Genomic DNA, 7,718 nt, shown 5'->3' on the forward strand with positions numbered 1-7,718 from the left:
GATCTTTGGAACAAAACTGCATTAAAATAATTTGACTTCCGACTCATCTAAGAAAGATATTAAGGGATATTCTTCGATAAATAGAAAATATATGGAAAGCATTAAATAGGGTCTACCTTGAAATAAATGGCCATATCTTTCGTCTCAAATTGCCCCATTTCAATTATAAAGGTGTTTTTAGAATTCACTTAATCTTTGGAACAAAACTGCATTAAAATAATTTGACTTCCGTCTCATCTAAGCAAGATATGAAGGGATATTCTTCGATAAATAGAAAATATATGGAAAGCATTAAATAGGGTCTACCTTGAAATAAATGGCCATATCTTCGTCAAAAATTGCCCCATTTCAATTATAAAGATGTTTTTAGAATTCGCTCAACCTTTGGAACAAAACTTCATTAAAATAATTTGACTTCCGACTCATCTAAGAAAGATATTAAGGGATATTCTTCGATAAATAGAAAATATATGGAAAGCATTAAATAGGGTCTACCTTGAAATAAATGGCCATATCTTCGTAAAAAATTGACCCATTTCAATTATAAAGGTGTTTTTAGAATTCACTCGATCTTTGGAACAAAACTGCATTAAAATAATTTGACTTCCGACTCATCTAAGAAAGATATTAAGGGATATTCTTCGATAAATATAAAATATATGGAAAGCATTAAATAGGGTCTACCTTGAAATAAATGGCCATATCTTCGTCAAAAATTGCCCCCTTTCAATTATAAAGATGTTTTTAGAATTCGCTCAACCTTTGGAACAAAACTTCATTAAAATAATTTGACTTCCGACTCATCTAAGAAAGATATTAAGGGATATTCTTCGATAAATAGAAAATATATGGAAAGAATTAAATAGGGTCTACCTTGAAATAAATGGCCATATCTTCGTCCAAAATTACCCCATTTCAATTATAAAGATGTTTTTAGAATTCACTTGATCTTTGGAACAAAACTGCATTAAAATAATTTGACTCCGACTCATCTAAGAAAGATATTAGAGGATATTCTTCGATAAATAGAAAATATATGGAAAGCATTAAATAGGCTCTACCTTGAAATAAATGGCCATATCTTCGTCAAAAATTGCCCCATTTCAATTATAAAGGAGTTTTAGAATTCACTTGATCTTTGGAACAAAACTGCATTAAAATAATTTGACTTCCGACTCATCTAAGCAAGATATGAAGGGATATTCTTCGATAAATAGAAAATATATGGAAAGCATTAAATAGGGTCTACCTTGAAATAAATGGCCATATCTTCGTCCAAAAATGCCCCATTTCAATTATAAAGATGTTTTTAGAATTCTTTGAAACAAAACTGCATTAAAATAATTTGACTTCCGACTCATCTAAGAAAGATATTAAGGGATATTCTTCGATAAATAGAAAATATATGGAAAGCATTAAATAGGGTCTACCTTGAAATAAATGGCCATATCTTCGTCAAAAATTGCCCCATTTCAATTATAAAGGTGTTTTTAGAATTCACTCAATCTTTGGAACAAAACTGCATTAAAATAATTTGACTTCCGACTCATCTAAGAAAGATATTAAGAGATATTCTACGATAAATAGAAAATATATGGAAAGCATTAAATAGGGTCTACCTTGAAATAAATGGCCATATCTTCGTCAAAAATTGCCCCCTTTCAATTATAAAGATGTTTTTAGAATTCGCTCGACCTTTGGAACAAAACTGCATTAAAATAATTTGACTTCCGACTCATCTAAGAAAGATATTAAGGGGTATTCTTTATTAACAGAAAATATATGGAAAGCATTAAATAGGGTCTACCTTGAAATAAATGGCCATATCTTCGTCAAAAATTGCCCCATTTCAATTATAAAGGTGTTTTTACAATTCACTTGATCTTTGAAACAAAACTGCATTAAAATAATTTGACTTCCGACTCATCTAAGAAAGATATTAAGGGATATTCTTCGATAAATAGAAAATATATGGAAAGCATTAAATAGGGTCTACCTTGAAATAAATGGCCATATCTTCGTAAAAAATTGCCCCATTTCAATTATAAAGGTGTTTTTAGAATTCAATCGATCTTTGGAACAAAACTGCATTAAAATAATTTGACTTCCGACTCATCTAAAAAAGATATTAAGGGATATTCTTCGATAAATAGAAAATATATGGAAAGCATTAAATAGGGTCTACCTTGAAATAAATGGCCATATCTTCGTCAAAAATTGCCCCATTTCAATTATAAAGGTGTTTTTAGAATTCACTCAATCTTTGAAACAAAACTGCATTAAAATATTTTGACTTCCGACTCATGTAAGAAAGATATTAAGGGATATTCTTCGATAAATTGAAAATATATGGAAAGCATTAAATAGGGTCTACCTTGAAATAAATGGCCATATCTTCGTCAAAAATTGCCTCCTTTCAATTACAAAGATGTTTTTAGAATTCGCTCGACCATTGAAACAAAACTTCATTAAAATAATTTGACTTCCGACTCATCTAAGAAAGATATTAAGGGATATTCTTCGATAAATAGAAAATATATGGAAAGCATTAAATAGGGTCTACCTTGAAATAAATGGCCATATCTTCGTCCAAAATTGCCCCATTTCAATTATAAAGGTGTTTTTAGAATTCACTTGATCTTTGAATCAAAACCGGATTAAAATAATTTGACTTCCGACTCATCTAAGAAAGATATTAAGGGATATTCTTCGATAAATAGAAAATATATGGAAAGCATTAAATAGGCTCTACCTTGAAATAAATGGCCATATCTTCGTCCAAAATTGCCCCATTTCAAGTATAAAAGTGTTTTTAGAATTCACTTGATCTTTGGAACAAAACTGCATTAAAATAATTTGACTTCCGACTCATCTAAGAAAGATATTAAGGGATATTCTCCGATAAATAGAAACTATATGGAAAGCATTAAATAGGGTCTACCTTGAAATAAATGGCCATATCTTCGTCAAAAATTGCCCCATTTCAATTATAAAGATGTTTTTAGAATTCACTTGATCCTTGAAACAAAACTGCATTAAAATAATTTGACTTCCGACTCATCTATTATTATTATTATTAGGGGGGAAGCTGCACCGCGACCTATTTGATCTATTGTGCCCCCCTTCTGAGCCTATAGCTCTTCCATCAGCCCCAACTCCCTTACGAACGTGAGGATCTTTGTTGGGTTGAGGTCTACTATGTCTTTGTAATTCAAAACATGCGCCCCTAGGATGCTGCTTCTTCTTCTAATTAAGGCGACACATTCTACCAGGATGTGCATCGAGGATTCCTCCTCTCTTTCACAAAACCTGCAGAGATCGCTACTATATATACCCAATTTTGTCAGGTGACTCCTTAGTCTACAGTGTCCTGTCAATAGACCGGTAAGTATCCTAAGGTTGTTCTTTCCCATGGTTATAATCTGTTTAAAACGTACAAGATTATAACCACCAAGGAGGCATCTGGCTTGTCGGAGTCCTACTGCCTCTGACCAGCTCTGATGCCGTCTCTGTCTCTCCTCGTTTCTAAGTTCCAGTCGTATAGTGTGTCTCCCTATGCCACAATACGGTTCTGGTCCTGTTAGGGGCCTTTCTGCCCCCATTCTTGCTTGCTTGTCAGCCGCCTCGTTTCCCGCTATGTCCCTGTGACCCGGGACCCATCGTAGGGTGAGCCTGTTGTGAGTCCCGAGCAGGTCTAGCTTTGAACGAACTTCATGGACTACCTTCGATGTTATCTTAGTCCCCATTATAGCTTTCAATGCTGCTTGACTATCGGATAGGATGGATATATCCGTATTCCGATAGTTACGTTCTATGTTGATGTCCGCACATCTCCCTATCGCACACACCTCAGCCTGAAATATGCTGGTGTGCGTTCCCAGGGATTCATGGTAAAATACCCGAGGACCCACCACTCCAAGGCCGGTGCCCTGATTCGTGAGTGATCCATCGGTGTACCATTTTATGGTGTGCGGTTTCATGGGATGGACTTCATCCAGAGTTGTCCATTCCCTTTTACTACTCAGACGAACTGTGAAATTTCGCTCGAATATGTATTCGGCTGCCATTTCGTCCCTAGGTTGCGTCAGTAGGGGTAGTTCGTTTGAAAGGAGTTGGGCATCCTTGTGGCTTAGGATATGGTTGCCCCCAACTCCTTCTGCTGATATCCTGAGAAGCGTAGCTTTCTGCTTGAGCCTTATGATATGGTGGAGTGGTGTGAGCTCCATTAAGGCTTCAAGGGCCATTGTAGGGCAGGTGCGCATAGCTCCTGTCATACATACGCAGGCCATTCTTTGCAACTTTTGTAGTTGTTTCTTCACGGTGATCATCCGCGCCCTGTCACCCCATGCAACCACCCCATAGGTTAACATGGGTCTTACTACCATCAGGTACAGCCATCTTAATATTTTTGGTGATGTTCCCCATGATTTGCCGGCAATACTACGACATGCATAAAGCGCCCTGGAGCACTTTAATGTCGTGTTTTGCACATGGGTGCCAAAGTTAAGTCTGCTGTCAAAAGTGACTCCCAGGTATTTGACCTCCCTACTTGTTTCTAGTAGGGTCCCTGAGAGCCATATTTGTCTCATCCTCTGTAACTTATGTCGTCTGGTAAAGGGAACGATGACTGTTTTCGTAGGGTTTAGGTTGAGTCCAACCTCCCTACACCAGTCATACGTTATCCTTATCCCTGACTGGACTATGTCACAGAGTGATTCTTCAAATTTGCCTCGCGCTATGATAACAATGTCATCGGCATAACCTTGACATTGAATACCACTGTTGGCAAGTCTGTTTAGTAGTTCGTCTACTAACAGACTCCAGAGTAGCGGAGACAACACCCCCCCTTGGGGACAGCCTTTGGTGGTTAGGACTGTTACAGTGCTATCATGTAATGATGCCGTGGCTTGTCTGGACCGTAGCAGTGCCATTATCCATCTGCTGGTGGTATGGTCCAGGCCTCTTCTTTCAAGAGTAGCATTGATTGCATCGTGCGATGTGTTATCAAAGGCACCTTCTATATCTAAGAAGGCGCACAGTGCTACTTCCTTATTATCAATTGCCGCACTCAAAGTACGTCGCAGCTGATAAAGTGCTGTGTCCGTGGACCTGCCTACTCTGTATGCATGCTGCGTTGGGTGCAGCGGCCTTTGCTTAAGCAAAGTGCTTCTGATTTTATAGTCCACCAGCTTTTCCAACGTTTTCAGTAAAAACGATGTTAAGCTGATGGGTCTGAAGGACTTTGGGCTGGTAATGTCTTTCTTCCCTGCCTTGGGGATGAAGACTACCCTAGCTCTTCTCCATGCGCCCGGTATGTATCCGAGGGCTAGGCTACTTACTAATGCTTTCCTAATACGGGAGAGAAGTATTTCCTGTCCCGTTTGAAGGAAGGCTGGCGATATGCCGTCCATTCCAGGGGACTTATAGGGTTGGAATGTTCCAACTGCCCAATTAAGTCTCTCCCTTGAGACTGTCGACTTGGCGCATGCCCAGTCGTCAGTTGACGGCCTGTATCTACTTTCCCTCTCGATAGCCTCTTCCTGCAGGGGTGTACTTCCTGGGAAGTGTGTCTCGAAGAGTAATGCTAGTTTCTGCAGATCAGTGCTCGTAAAGGAGTTATCCCCACGCTTCAGTGCTAAGTTCGCATCAGGCGCTCGTTTCGCCAGTACTCTATGGAGCCTGGCGCCTTCGCTTGTGCTAACTATGCCTTCGCAGAAGTTTCTGTAATTCTTCCGTTTGGCCTTCCTTATCTCCTTATTATAGGAGGTCAGGCTCTCACGGTACTGCTCCCATATTCCGTCCCTCTTTGCCTTATTGAAGAGGCGACGTGTGGTAACGCGCAGCCTTTCTAGGCTGTCGTTCCACCATGGGGCATCTTTTTCCATGTACTTTTTTCCCTACCGGGCAGTTATCCTCAAATGCCTTGGTTATGCATTTATTGAGGTAACCAATAGCCCTATCAAGCTCTAGCGGCCTTCTGGGATTACCAGACAGCCCGTTGGCTAGGGAAAGTCCTAGGGTCGACTTGTACCCTTCCCAGTTGGTTTTTCTAGGGTTGCGACTTTGTGTGCTACTATCCGTATTTAATTTTAAGTTAAATAGGATAGTCCTATGATCAGACATGGATTCCTCTTGGGAAACATGCCAGTCCCTAAGGTGAGGCTTTAGGGACCGATTGATCAGGGTGATGTCTAGCACCTCTTCCCTGATCCTGGTGACAAATGTCGGTGTAGATCCGACATTACCTAGTTCTAGATTATATTTGAAAATAAAATCAGTTAGGCACTCACCCCTTAGATTGATGTCGCTGCTGCCCCATATAGTATGGTGCGCATTGGCATCGCATCCGATGAGCACCGGCATCTTCTCTTTTCTGCAGTACTCCACCAGCTTCTCGATCTCTGGTGGCGGGCAGGGTGCATCCCCTGCGAAGTATGCGGATACGATAACTTTCCGACTCATCTAAGAAAGATATTAAGGGATATTCTTCGATAAATAGAAAATATATGGAAAGCATTAAATAGGGTCTACCTTGAAATAAATGGCCACATCTTCGTCCAAAATTGCCCCATTTCAATTATAAGGGTAATTTTAGAATTCACTCGATTTTTGGGACAAAACTGCATTAAAATAATTTGACTTCCGACTCATCTAAGAAAGATATTAAGGGATATTCTTGATTAACAGAAAATATATGGAAAGCATTAAATAGGGTCTACCTTGAAATAAATGGCCATATCTTCGTCAAAAATTGCCCCATTTCAATTATAAAGGTTATTTTAGAATTCACGCAATCTTTGGAACAAAACTGCATTAAAATAATTTGACTTCCGACTCATCTAAGAAAGATATTAAGGGATATTCTTCGATAAATAAAAAATAAAAAATTGCCCCATTTCAATTATAAAGGTTATTTTAGAATTCACGCAATCTTTGGAACAAAACTGCATTAAAATAATTTGACTTCCGACTCATCTAAGAAAGATATTAAGGGATATTCTTCGATAAATAAATAATATATGGAAAGCATTAAATAGGGTCTACCTTGAAATAAATGGCTATATCTTCGTAAACAAATGCCCCATTTCAATTATAAAGGTGTTTTTAGAATTCACTCGATCTTTCGAACAAAACTGTATTAAAATAATTTGACTTCCGATTCATCTAAGAAAGATATTAAGGGATATTCTTCGATAAATAGAAAATATATGGAAAGCATTCAATGGGGTCTACCTTGAAATAAATGGCCATATCTTCGTCCAAAATTGCCCCATTTCAATTATAAGGGTAATTTTAGAATTCACTCGATCTTTGAAACAAAACTGCATTAAAATATTTTGACTTCCGACTCATGTAAGAAAGATATTAAGGGATATTCTTCGATAAATTGAAAATATATGGAAAGCATTAAATAGGGTCTACCTTGAAATAAATGGCCTTCGTCAAAAATTGCCTCCTTTCAATTACAAAGATGTTTTTAGAATTCGCTCGACCATTGAAACAAAACTTCATTATAATAATTTGACTTCCGACTCATCTAAGAAAGATATTAAGGGATATTCTTCGATAAATAGAAAATATATGGAAAGCATTAAATAGGGTCTACCTTGAAATAAATGGCCATATCTTCGTCCAAAATTGCCCCATTTCAATTATAAAGGTGTTTTTAGAATTCACTTGATCTTTGAATCAAAACCGGATTAAAATAATTTGACTTC

Source organism: Drosophila grimshawi, unplaced genomic scaffold, assembly GCF_018153295.1.
Source record: "Drosophila grimshawi isolate 15287-2541.00 unplaced genomic scaffold, ASM1815329v1 contig_1374, whole genome shotgun sequence".
NCBI lineage: Eukaryota > Metazoa > Arthropoda > Insecta > Diptera > Drosophilidae > Drosophila > Drosophila grimshawi.